The 12,657-nt window shown below is 33.0% G+C and overlaps 3 non-coding genes across 3 annotated transcripts; all 3 read left to right on the forward strand.

The window, feature by feature from the left end:
• Positions 1 to 9,678: 9,678 nt before the first annotated feature.
• TRNAW-CCA (transfer RNA tryptophan (anticodon CCA)) lies at positions 9,679 to 9,750 on the forward strand. The gene has a single exon. It is a non-coding gene; the product is annotated as a tRNA-Trp (tRNA).
• A 1,598-nt stretch (positions 9,751 to 11,348) lies between these two features.
• Positions 11,349 to 11,420, forward strand: TRNAW-CCA (transfer RNA tryptophan (anticodon CCA)). Its single transcript has one exon. It is a non-coding gene; the product is annotated as a tRNA-Trp (tRNA).
• Positions 11,421 to 11,738: 318 nt separating this feature from the next.
• TRNAW-CCA (transfer RNA tryptophan (anticodon CCA)) lies at positions 11,739 to 11,810 on the forward strand. Its single transcript has one exon. It is a non-coding gene; the product is annotated as a tRNA-Trp (tRNA).
• Positions 11,811 to 12,657: the final 847 nt, after the last annotated feature.

Consider the following 12,657-nt stretch of genomic DNA (forward strand, 5'->3'; position numbering starts at 1 on the left):
TCAAAATGTTCCCCTTCCTTGTGGAAACTTTTTCCAGAACTTTTCTGTCTAGGTGTTCCCACAATAGCTCTATTGGATTCAAATAAGGAGATTGAGCTGGGGCATTGCCTAATGTATAAGATGTGAGAGGCTTCTTTCTTTTCCAAGAAGTTTTTGCAGAGCTGAAAAACAGACGTCTTTCCAATAAATCTCTATCCAGAAGGAATGGTCTGCGTCTTTAGGATAAAATGATAACCCTTCTGAAGGAATTAAATACCATTCTCTCATACTTGCCACATAGAAACATTACTAATGAATTTAAGCCTGTCCAAAACAGCTGGGTTTTGGCGAACAAATAATTGAAAAATATTTTATGTTTTTTTTTTCGCAATAATTTTATCGGGTTAAAGTAAAAAATATAAATAAAGTCATAAACATTGATGAAAATGACGAAAAAGTATTTTTTTTCTAAACTTTTTCTTGCCAGTGTATATAGATTCCATTGAGGGATATAGTCGAATTTATAAAACATATGTACTCATCTAATTAAATTAGGTAAAACGATGGAATAGCAAAATTCGTTGACCTGGTTTTTTTTTTAAATAAAAGTGTTTTTGTTTAATTTCAATCCAGCAAAAATAATTTTATACATCATTACAAAAAAATTTAAAATTCAAAGACTCCTAGGTAAAGATTAATAAGAAAAAATCAAATGTTAGAACTTTGATTTAACAAAGAAAGCGAGTGTGTGTAAAATAAATAATATATAATTAATCAGGCAATAAAAAAGGACATGCAAAGTTTGATTTGTTGGAGAGTTATATTTGTAAGTACTTGTTGGACTCCGAGTAGAATTGGGGATCGACGTCGAACTAATTATAGAAAAAATCCTTGCTTATTATCTTCTTTTTTTCCTCTCTCGACACATCTGATTATAGCTGATGTAATGAAACGTTATGAGCATTATTTTTTTTCTCCTCCAAAAAATTATTCAAATTGTCAGGGTTACCATGTTGATTTGATTTTTTTTAAATATCCCCATTGTACACAGGATTTTCATCGCATACAGCTTTATGTAATTTTCAAATGTTTTTACTGAGGAAGGCGTGGGACTGATTCTGCTCTATTTATGTTGATGGATTGATAGTAGGAAATGCTCGTATTTTTAAGTAATCCAACTTCCTATTTTCATCCACTCTCGGATCCGTCATCCACTTATTGCATTCTTTGTTTCGATAGACATCAAAACGTACTTTTTTAGACCACATGATACGAGACTAACGTTAACCCTTGCAGCATAAAAGATCCCCTGCAATTCGAATATGGCTAACTCCACGTATCTTGTGGATGTAGAAATGAACCAATCAGTATCGGTCTTGGACTTATTTGTGAACAATGAGGATGTTGCCATTCTATAATAACGAATCCATTTTTATTGGGAGTCTGTCAAATGGTTTTTCAGAACAATTCTTGGGTTCATAGACTCGATACTGTTATTTATATTTAATCTTCTTTTTCTTTGCTTCACTATAAGTGATGGGTTCTCAACATTGGAGCAATAAATCAGGGAGAGTTTTGATTTGGTAATTTGAAAGAACTTCTAGATGCATGAAGAATGGCGCTGTCAATTTGTGGAAGTAAAAAACCCTCCTTATCGTTATTGAACTTTTTTTTAAACCATCTGTTAGTTAACTGGGATATTATACACTCCAAGCTTGATAAAATTATTTTTATTCCTGTCAGTCTATAGTTTATCACCAAATAATTTTCGCTATGTTCCTAAAACATTAAACTGATTATATACAATTCTTTATTAATCTTGTTGATGCCTTGTTTAAGAATTATTCGTATATTTATCCTTTTTTCCAATGTGACAACTGAGGCCATAGATAAAAAAGGACAAAGTTTTTATTGAATTGTGATGGTGTTAGATATTGTCGGGGTAATTATACTGTAATATATATTTTTTTAATTATCTTTCTTTTTTCCATGATTTTTGCGGGCATACAACAGTACATGTTATCTTATTTAACACTACCTTATTCAAGCAATCTATACTTATGTATCACTAAGGCAAATAACAGTAGCTACAAAAATGTAGTATTATTGTTATTATTTTATAAACTACATGCAACCATATTAAACTAATTTGATTCCTAGAATTCGCATCAAGTAACAAATATTTTATAAAAATAAAAAGTTAATGTTCTTACGCTAAGAATAATAAATTATACTCTTGCTCAATATTTTATCAATATTTTTTATTCTTACAAGTATTTTTAGCATTTTGATTGATATTAACGAGTGCGACATGAATAAAATAGTTAAAAATAATAATACAAAGTTTAAATGACGTAGTTAGTATTATCGTTTATTATATGATTAAATACGTCAATATTTTTGGGGGTTCTTTCTTATCCAATTCGCTAACCGCGTTATAAAAGATGTTCACTTAGGGATAGTTAAAAAAAAGTTTTGAGTTTGGTTTCTGTATATTTATAATTTATCTTTCATTTTAGACTGCACATTCCAATCATGGGCAGTAGGTTAAAAGAGGAAAAATGGAAAACGGTTCACATTTAAAACAAAAAAAACACACACAATAACAATGAAAAGTTGCGTGATTACGTTATTAATTAATATCCGACGAAATTGTATAAAAGTCCTCCTCTCCCTATTTATAAATTAGTTCCATTGTTTTAATACAATTAACCATGTAGCGAAGTAAAAACCATGTGATAAATATCGGAAATATTTGAATACACTATTAATATTACTCTATACTTAACTATGTAACCTCTATGAATTCACCCTTTAAATTGAAAAAGAAAAATATATATTGTGTTTTTATTAACCTGTACATACTTTCTATGTCTTAGTTCAAAACAATAAAATACTTCTTGTGTCAGTAGAACCTACCAAGATTAAAATAATTGTTAATTTCCCTGGGGTATCTGTAGGAAACAGGCTAGAGCCCCCAACCCCCCAATTGAGAGAAATTTTTGTCATAACCTTACAAAAATTATTACTTTCTCTAAGGGCAAAACAGGTAAAAAAAAAAGATTTAAAGTTTTATTTTCCTAAAAATAGTTTACATGTTTGGTTTTTAAATTGAATTCCATCCATTCAAATAAAGTACCTTTTCCCGTATAGATTCATTGGTTTGTGCAACCCCATATGGGCACAATGATAGGCTAAAACATCCATTTACCATGGTTACCTATCGATACAGTTAATTGAAAATAAGGAAGGTGAGAAAACTGAAATGGAATTGGCCGATGAAGAATAACTCAGAGGAAGTAAGGAACTGCAGACTTTTTCAATTCTGATTGAGTATATACTCCCTTGCAGAATAACCCAAGAAACTTACGACTTCGATGGTCTCACATAGTAATCTGATAGGTATCTTGCAGCCATTACTATTCAAGAGATACGACGGTCTTGTAACCGGGCACAGAATAATTAAAAATTGAGATACAAGACCCTAACTGTTTTTTGGGTACTCGAATTTTTACCGATCTTAAAGAAGATCCAAAAAAATCATCCTGATCTTAAAATAATTATGATATACTTCATAAATATAGGACATGTCTTTGATACGGATCTGAAATACTTGGGTATAGCAATAGTGTATTTGTATTATTGAAGAGAGGGATACGAACAGACTTTGGGAATTCGAAGTTTTACTGACTTCGAAAAAAAAAATATTATAGTTTGATAATTAATCCTATTTAAAAATGTATATATGTTACCTATATCAAACGTAGCATTTCTATTTATCTTGAATTATTTATTGAAACAACATCTACATTTTTCATTGCATGGTTATTCCCAATTTTATTATAACAATAATTGTTATACTAATTATGTTCTTACAGTAATAAGATTGAGTTGGTCATTGTTTTGGTATCCGTAACCAGAAGAAATGTAATTTTAATCTGGATTCTATTCTGTTTAGGGCCAAACTTCACATAAAATACTCATAAAATTCGTCTAATTTTGAGCCAAAATTTACTCGCATATTCACAAAAAAAAAAAAGAAAATCGGTCCTATCTTTATACCATCCCTCTTATTTATTTTAAGAAAAGAAGACACCAATATAAAAAGTGAAAAAAATAGTTCAGCAACTAATCTTCTACTGCACTGTGGGCATCTACAGATCCAGCCGTGGAACAATACTTCCTTATATTTCGATCAAACAGACGAAACTGTTAATACAGCGGCTATACGGGCAATAACATTTGTAGTGAAATCTACAACGCGAGATCTTAATGTAGGGGGTAAGTTTCATGTAGGCAAGAAATTGTTGTCAAGGTACCTTTTGCAATTTTGTTTTATAAGCCAAATAACTTTTAGGCCTATTAATGGCCCAGCTAAGTGTAACACAAACTTAAAAGGTGTCAATTGTATGTATTAAATAATATAATCTGAAATGAAAAGGATATAAAAACCTAAATGTTCAGGTCACCAAAGGACGACGCTTTTTAAGATTCCAGTTTAATGTGTGAGCTGTGTAAAGAAAAAAACTCTGAAAAAAAATTTATTAAAGTGAATTATTTCTCATAGAAAATTGGAGTAAAATAGATATACAGAGAGCCGGGATCAAATTGTCGCCTACTTTAAACCTTGATAACTTGAAGACGACCTTATGAAATAAAAAACCGGTTACCAAATAGGAAAGGTATTCTCATCAGCTGACGATACGTAGTTCAGTTAGCATCATATGAGGAGATTAAGAGCTATAAGTGGAACGAGGAGCTTTCGAGGTCCGCCGTAGTTATGGCATTGGTTAATAATGTAGGTGAAATCTCCAATTCAACGATTGCTTCAACCTTAGGAGTGAAGTAACGGACTGTTCAGCGTATCCGTAAGAAGCTACAGGACACCTGGGATGTTGATGCCACCATAAAAAGGGCACCCAAGGAGGAGGGCGCCGACAGGAAGGTCAGGGACACCGACTTTGTCGACAAGGTGAAGAAGATTGTTGAGGATGACCCTACCAGGTCCATGAATGCAGGAGACAGACCGTGGGTGTGGCAACAGGACTCAGCACCCTGCCATGTGTCCAAAATCTCCATGCAGTGGTTAACCAAGAACTGTTATGACGTCGTAACAAAGGATTTGTGGCCTCCTAACTCTCCCGACCTTAATCCTTTGGACTATTTTGTCTGGGGCTATGTCGAGAGACATACCAACAGACATATCCATAGCACTAAGGCCAGCCTGATGGACTCCATTAAGGAGGTATTCGGCAACATGGACAATGAGGTGGTCAGAAGAGCCTGCAGCCGGTTCAGAGGCCGTATTGAGGCCGTTATTGATGCCAACGGTGATTATATCGAATGAATAGCTACTCTATACCTATATGCTCGTCATAGTTTTGATTTTCAATAAAAAAGTTAAGAAATGTATATTTTGTGTTGTTTTTTGTAGAAAAATATTTTGGCGACAATTTGATCCCCGCTCCCTTCATAATATAGAATTCAGTGGCAGGGAGGTTTTTCATAAATTAAGGGTTTTTGGTAAATTGACTTCTTCGGGTGGTGTATGATCATAGGGATTTCAATGAGTTACACATCAAAGAGGAGAGTCTGTGGGTCTATGTCTTGGTGGGTGGGCCCAGTAAAAAGTGAAAGGGGGTATGGAGGTTAGTAAAATAGTGCAAATACAAGGTTTTTTCAAGGTTTCAAAAATGGGCTAGTATGTGTTGCAGCGGACCCATAATAATAAATGGTAATTCCTGCTATGACTCTAAGCACTGAATTTATGTAGATTCATTAGTTCATATGAATAAAATCCCTTATTTTTCTGATCTTAAAGCCTTTGTATTCCCTTTGTTCCAAAGTTATTCATGTATGTATTGCTTGCTTACATATATAGTAGACATCTAATAATACATTTGTTTATAATAACAGAATGTACAGAGTTGGATTATCCCTTCATCCCTTCTTCGTGTTCAGTCTCCTACTTCTTCTCAAGAGATTGAGAAAATACAAGAAGGGAGAACAGATAAGAAAGTGGAGGGGGGATGGAATAAATAACGTAAAATCAAATTGTGTTAGACACACACCCACACATATCAGCTAATATAGAAGGATACATATATATACACATTGATCATTAACAAAAAAGGGATGATGAGATGGAAAAAAACGAACTGTGTAAATGTACTCATCAACAAGAGCAGAATTGCTTCAATTTACCTCACAAAAAGGGTTTTTATCTTATCATATAATAATTTTCTACAAACATATATATATATATAGAGAGAGAGAGAGATTTGTTGAAAGTATGACTATACTTGTGAAAGGTTTTTTCTAGGTGGCAACCTTAACAATATTTAATATATATTTTCTGATAGTATTATCATTATTATTTAATTCAAAATGGAGGGAAACTATAAGTATACAGTGTGCGAGCTGCTCATAGTTAATATACAGTGTTAGTTGGGGCGTTATAGAACATTTCTTAGAAAGCGAGAGGGCCTTTTCTAGATGGTAATATAATATAATTTTTTTAATTTCCAAATCTGTAGTCATAATTATTGAATTCTTAAAGACAGAACATCTAAGTATAAAGTAAAAACTATTGCTTGGTCTCGTAAAACATGAAGATGAACAATGAGGGTTTGCTTTGGAGTTATAAATATAGGCCCATGTTGGACGACTCGGAGTAAAATTGAGGATCTATATCGGAGTATTGTAGTCTATATTTCCTTGCTCTTTACGGAGTTGAATTTGTGTTTATTTATTTCCTCTAATTCTATTCGATAATCTAAACAGGATTTTTTAAATTTCCATGGCTGTTATTACTATTATTTAATTTTCGAGGATAGAACATCTAAGTAATAAGTAAAAAATAGTGATTTAGCTCATGAAAGACGAAAAATAACAATAATGGTTCAATCAGGAGTTATAAATATAAGTTTTTGTTGGACTGGGAGTAGACTTGAGGATCAACATCGGAGTATTCCAGTCTATATTGCCTTGCTAAATACAAAGTGGGATTTGTGTGTATTTCCTTACGATAGATTTAATAAAACGCCAAGAGAGCTAAGCTGCTCTCCCTCCCCCCTAACATTTTCAACTTGTCAGGATTACCACGTTAATTTTCTGGGTTTTTATATTATAACATACAAATAGGTCATATACAGGGTGTCCACGATAAATTAGAACTATCTTAAAATTCAACCTGCTTGATAAAAATGGAATTCGGAGTGTATTTGTTAATATGAAAAAGTTAGACATGATATTAAACAATAAATTTATTCAACTTGTCCTCCCTCAGCAGCCACCATCTTCTCCATCCTGCCCCTAAAGGATTTGCATACCCTGATGACTTCCGTGGCATCGACAGCATTCCACTCCCTCGTAATAGAGCCCTTCAGGGTCGCGATGCTCTTGTGGCTGACCTTGCACACCTCCCTCTCCAACTTCCCTACCAGTTGTAATCACACGGATTGAGGTCGGGTGAGTTGGAGGGCCAGGTGTTGCGATCTCAGAAAGTGATGTCGTGGGAGTTGAAGAGGTTAGTGGTCATTATGGCGATGTGTGCGGGCGCTGAGTCTTGTTGGAATATGAACTCCCTCCCAGCGGCCGTATCCTTCATCCAGGGGATGACAAACTCCTCCATGACTTCGCAGTACCTTATCGTGTTAACCCTTTCCTTGGGATTGAAGAAGAAAGGAGGCATCCCCTCACCGGTGCTGCAGATGACACCCAGGGTCATCACGGAGGCCGGGAACTTTGTGGTGAAGACTGCAGGGATCCCTTCTCTCTTCTTGGCAAACCACCTGTCATTCTGGACGTTGTAGCATCTGTTGACAGTCCAGTTCTTCTCGTCGGAGAAGAAGATGATTCTTCCTCCATGGCTCTTCAGGTCATTGAGGAGACGCTTACACTTTGGTGAGCCTGGTGGCCTTCATGGATGCCGTGAGGATGTGTTGTTTGGTCATTCGGTATGAAATGTACCCGATGCCCTCATTTACAGCCTTGGAGACCAGCTGCTTGCTCACTCCACGGTTCTTGGCCAACCTTGACAAGGAAGTCTCTGGCGAATCCTTGATGGACTTCCGAAGGCTTCAAGGAAGTGGGGAGTGCAGATTCAGTCACTTCTCATGTTGTGGGCCTTGCGGCTGACCTTTCCCTCAACCTCCCAGGCATTGAAGACCTGGAAGACCGTGGTCTTGGGGTAGTTAAGAAGCTTGTAGATAGCAGAGGGATTGTGTCCTGCGCAAGTCAATTCGAGGATGGCGTCTCTCCTTGCTTGTTCTATGATGATTATTGTTTGTTGTCAAAACAATTGTGGTGGAAGTTATAGTGTATTGTTCACGCAACCTTTTATATTTTTGAATTAACCCCGAATATCCACATTATGGATCTGGATGAAGTTTAAAGTAGTTCCAATTTATCGTGGACACCCTGTATTATGCATCAATGTTTATAAGTATATTAGTTCTTGCTGGAATCGGAATAAAATTGAGAATTAACATCAAGGCAATTCCTGCCTATATTTTCACAAGATACAGAGTGAGATTTGTTTTTATTTCCTTTATCATATGACTGCTCACATCTATTCTAATAAAACTTCATAACAGTTAAGCTCTCCTCTCCATAACATTATTTGAAATGTCAGTTTCATTTATTTTTACATACCGGATGGTCATATTTTATGGAGCTCTAGACAACATATCTAGATTTGTATGACTACCGCTATATAAAAAGAAAATAAGCAGAAAATTTACATAGTTAACATGACAATTTAAAAAATATTTTGTATGTGAGCAACTTAGCTGTCCTGACGGTTATATTTGGATATTCAACATCAACGATATCTACAAAATTTGAAAATATTGTTCAAGTTACCAACTACAAAAAGTATTCCACTCTTATTTTTAGGTCATATTTTATGGAACTCAAATTATATATTTAATGTGCAAGAGACTCTTGAGACTCAAATATTATTTAATTATATTGTGAATAACATATTTAATAATTTATAAATGAATGGGCTACTCGTAAATGTGATGGATCGAATATTCTCATTAATAAACTATAAACAAACATCCACGATTCCAATTGTTGATTAAATATTACAATTCCATCATCAGTTTTTTTTATTATTATATACATCACTCAAGTGAATATTCTGCTAATTAGAAATGTTTGTATTCACATTTCATACTGCAAATTACCAAATGGTGATGTTTGAATTATGAGTGTATATCCACAAAACTTCAAATTGGCATTTGGTTTCTTTTCAAATTGCTTTAAATAAAAAATTCACATTATATAATCTATAAATAACAGTTAATCTTTTTTAGTAATTCTACCTACAATCAAGGATTACAATATAAAGAAAAGGACTGGATAAATGCCCATTTTAATTGGAAGTTATATTGTCCCATTTAGAACTTAGAAAAACTTACTAACATTTTGGTGCGATGCAAAAAGTTTGACAACTTGGCGTAACAGGTGTGTGTCCAAATCCAGATCAGAAGGATGGGTGTTCAAATAAAGAGGTGTATAAAAAATTTCTATATCATTTTGAAACTCATTATATCAAATAGAAAAAAAAATCTCAAAAAATAATTTTCATCAACCATAAATGTGTCTTTTGTAACCAAATATCTGGATCTATCTCATTTAGAAAACTTAATTTTTTTTTAAATATAGTTTTTATTTTTCATATCGTAAAATGACTCCGTGGCGCAACGGTAGCGCGTCTGACTCCAGATCAGAAGGCTGCGTGTTCGAATCACGTCGGGGTCAGTTATACCCTTTTTCTTATTGATTCTAAATATTGATATTTTCTTCATCAATAATAAATTTATCGATAAGATTGAAAATCTTCAACATGGTTGACCCTCCAAATAAACATTAGTATATAATTTATCTCAAGTTTTTTGAAGCTCATTCATCAAATATAGAATCAGTTTAAAAAATATTTTGATCTATCGCACAATGCACTATGTCACAATGTGCATGTCATCAGTGATGTTTTGATGTGGTTTTTTTTGGATAAGACCATTCTTACTTTTAAACAAATGGCCCTTTTTTATATAGAAAATATACATAATTCTAGTCTCAAATCCAGTGCTGGTGTAAAATTGTCAAGTCACAAGTCAAGTAGATGAATGCTTTCTACGAAAAATGTGTATTGACATATTGTCGTTAATAACTAAAGCTTCAGAATCAAATGAAAATGAAATTAAAAGATAAAAAAATGTTGTATGTATGGAAACTTATTTTACACCATGTAATATAAGTCACTTTATTCGACTCCGTGACACAACAGTAGTTCGGTTGACTCCAGATCAGAATTCTGTGTGTTTAAATCATATGAGGGTAAATTTATTATTATATTGATTCTTACTTTTGATATCTTTATGCACATTGATAAATATTTAAATTAGATTAAATAATTTTTATCCTGGTTTACCAATCAAATATTCTTTACAATTTTTTTTAAAGGGGTTTAAAGCTCATTATTTCATTTACAAAACGGATTCATCAACTCATAATTTTTATAATGTCTGTCTACCTATTCATTGTAATCAAATTTCCGGATGAATTGAAAATGCAACATTATTCAATTAAGAGTTATAAAGAGAAAAATAAAGTTTGTACCATAGTATTTTGAGTACAACTCAAAGATTTATCCTTGACTCCGTGGCACAACCGTAGCGAGTCTATCTCTACGTGTTCAAATAACGTCGGAGATCAATCATCATTTTTAATTTTATTGATTAATTATTTTATAAAATTTTTAATCAATAAGCAATCAATGAAGTAGTATAATATCCTAATAATAGAGGCCACAACTTATTTTTGATGGCTGTTTGGCACTGTGAGGAAGAAGTCTTATTAATAAAAATCTTGGGTAGTAGAACTCACCTGTTCTAAAGATAAAATGGTTAGGGATATTCTTAGTTTAAAGAATAAGTTTTGACTATACTCATTGGTTTTATAACATCACCTGAATAAATTGAATTGATTAAATGATTGGCCAAAACAATATACCAATAGGAAGAAAAAAATTGATCTTGCATCTTTTTTCCAAAAATAAATATTTGTCCAGTCGAATCTTCTCTAATCCCTCTTTGTTGTTAAAAGCTGAAATTGCGAATAATCTCCATTCCCAATTTGTCGGCTCTCTATAAATTTGAGTAGTTATTAGTCAGTTGCAATGAGAAAGAAATATATCTAGACTACCATTTATTTTTGACTGCAATTTAGCATTTTGAAAATAACAAGTTTGGACTATTCAATATTAACATAATATTATGTCAGAATAATAATATTCCTAAAAGTAAAATAGAGTTTGAACTGTTGTTTTTTTTTCAAATGTAAAACCCGTTAATAAGCTTGACTCCGTGGCGCAACGGTAGCGCGTCTGACTCCAGATCAGAAGGCTGCGTGTTCGAATCACGTCGGGGTCAAAATATCTACTTTTTCTATTTTGATAAATACTTTATCATTTAGAAATGTTACAATATGATTGGAAAATCTCCATTTGTGTTAATCATTCGAAGAAATGGTTGTTAATATATTTTTGGAAAGCTTTTAGAGTTTATTTCCTTATACTTAAAAAATATATCCAATCAAAAAAGAAATTTCCAGTTTTTCTTTTTTATGATCACGTCGTAAGTTACCTTAAATCCAGATTTATAAAAAAAATGTTAATACTGTTATTACTTTCTGAAATTAATATTTTTTCATTGAATTTTTAGTTCATTGTAAAACCGGTTAATAAGCTTGACTCCGTGGCGCAACGGTAGCGCGTCTGACTCCAGATCAGAAGGCTGCGTGTTCGAATCACGTCGGGGTCATTATATATTTTTGATTTATTGATTCTTGATTTTGATGCTTTATGTTATTTTATAATATTCATTATTTTATCAACCATAAATCTCTATTAACCAGTTGTATTGTAGTCTAATCTGCGGATCAATTGAAAAAGCAATGTTATCAAATAATATAGATAATAATATAATATATTGTTGTGCCCGTTCTTTGTTAGAAATAAAGTCTGCAGTACCTTCCAGTTCAGTCTCACTCTATTCCAATTCAGTTCTTTATATCTGTTCTAAATATTGGTGACGTCACGCAACTTTATTTCTTCTTTGTTGAATCAGTTCTAGCACTTGTACGAATTACCACATCTACCGTGGATATTCACATCGGTTATTTTTTTATATGTATTATTATTTGTATATAAATATAATAAGTTGGTAAAAAGTAATTTCGTATTTCCTGCTATTTTTTTAACTAAGTATATGTTGTTCATTATTGGTCTCATTGGATCATAAGATAAGTCGTTGTAAAGGTGTAAGGATATGCTACAAACGTTTTTGTGACAGTATTGCGCTTGGCAGCTTTTGTCGTGCATTATCGTGCGTTGAGTATGGAGGTCTCTAAGGAAGAAATTTGCCAAATTTAACGTTTTCCCTACTGGAAAGGGAAAGTTCCCGTTGAAAGTGACAAAATAAATTTACAATACCGGCTGCGCCGAAAAAATCATTACATTTCAATCTAGAACATTATCAAGATGTTTATCTTCATATGTTTTTTTATTATCAGCAATCAGTTGTAATAGGGTATGTCAATATAATAAAGATAACTATCATGATGTCTTGGCTACCCTAATTATCGATGTAGACCCCCTTGGCAGCAATG

The sequence above is a fragment of the Lepeophtheirus salmonis genome, chromosome 7, assembly GCF_016086655.4.
Source record: "Lepeophtheirus salmonis chromosome 7, UVic_Lsal_1.4, whole genome shotgun sequence".
In the NCBI taxonomy this organism is placed as follows: Eukaryota; Metazoa; Arthropoda; class Copepoda; order Siphonostomatoida; family Caligidae; genus Lepeophtheirus; species Lepeophtheirus salmonis.